Here is a 1540-nt window from a genome sequence, read left to right as displayed (position 1 = left end):
TCATAAAGACCTTTTTTTTAGCTCTCATCTTTGTCTATAAAAAAGGTATGTACAAACATATCGCTATCTTTCTTCAATTCCGAGATAGCTAAAAACTTGGCCTCGAAAAAAATTGCCTTATCCTAGTTTACCACTTCGCTACTGATATCATACGTTGGCAGTGTTAAAACGCTAATTTCTCAAAACTTTAATGGTACTGATTGTATTTTCTAGGTCAAGAATAACTGAAACACATTGTACGACTCGTGTGTCCAAGCCTGTCCGATAACTGGCTCTCCAACTGCCTTGGAACGACCATTAGTTTATACCGATTGTTTCAAGGTTTGTTTCTGACGAGAGCAAAGTGATATTGATAAAGCCGATGAGAAATAAATAATATGAATATGGATATTGGATAATTTACCTGTTGAAATATGCCTGCTACTTTATGAACTTGAGCATCAACAAAAATTTTAGGTACATTCGTACTTACCATTTGAATAGACTTTATAGATGTACACTCAAGTGGATACTCGACTGGATGTATTAAATAAAAATTTTGTTTTCGCGGGTGGAGAATGCGCTTCTTATTCAGTTCGAACTAGCGTAAAAATAAAGGGAACAAGTAATAAGACATTATGATTGGAAGTTGAGTTGCTAATCCTAATTGGATAAGGAAGTATTCAATATACCTGAATAAGCCTGATATACGGAAGATGCTATTCCATACTGATCAGGAATGCTTCAGCATAACTTGTTCAGTAACTGATTGGACAAGTTGGACCAACACGGCATATCTAGTCATAATTGAATCAGTAAGATGTTAGGATACCTGACTAAATACGGAATACGAAAAGGCGTATCTTAGTCTGATCAGAAATGCTTCAAAGTAACCTGTTCAGTAACTGTTTGGGACAGTTGGATCAAAATCAGATCCACAATGGATTCTAAGGTCCTGACTCGGGATATCTAGTCATAATAGGATCAAAAAGAATAAGAAGACCTGATTAAGTATCCAATAAGGAAAAACGGAGGCCATTCTGATCAGCAATTCTTCAGGAGACCCCATTCAGTTGCTGACTAGGACAATTGGAACCAACTACTGTCCAAAATAACTAGGGTATCGATATGACAATTGAGCTAAGGTTGAACGGAAAGTGACCGGATCAGTTTTCAAAAGGATTTGACTTATCAAGCAATGCCTTTCCAGCTTCTGATCAGTTACTCATCCACTAGTCACTCATACCATTGAGGTCAGTTCCGACGGGTAGTGGCTAAATCATATTTCGAAAGGGCTCAACTTATTAAGGAATGCAGTTCAGTGCCTGATCAGTTCCTTATCCATTAGTCACTAGTAAGGCAATCCTTACTACTTCCGGATCCTAACCTGATGTTAAATCAGGGTTACCTTACTGAATTTCTACTCGGGCTAGAGAAATGGAATCGAAATGGCCTCGTAAATGGAATCGAATTTCAGATGAAAAAAAGGAGAAATTAGAAAAAAATTTTGGGGCAATATTTCATATGGATTTGGTGGAATCGCTGGACATCCCCCCCAATC

Source organism: Diachasma alloeum, unplaced genomic scaffold (genome assembly GCF_001412515.2).
Source record: "Diachasma alloeum isolate Michigan unplaced genomic scaffold, Dall2.0 Dall_scaffold_00528, whole genome shotgun sequence".
In the NCBI taxonomy this organism is placed as follows: domain Eukaryota; kingdom Metazoa; phylum Arthropoda; class Insecta; order Hymenoptera; family Braconidae; genus Diachasma; species Diachasma alloeum.
This window is presented reverse-complemented; position numbering follows the sequence as displayed.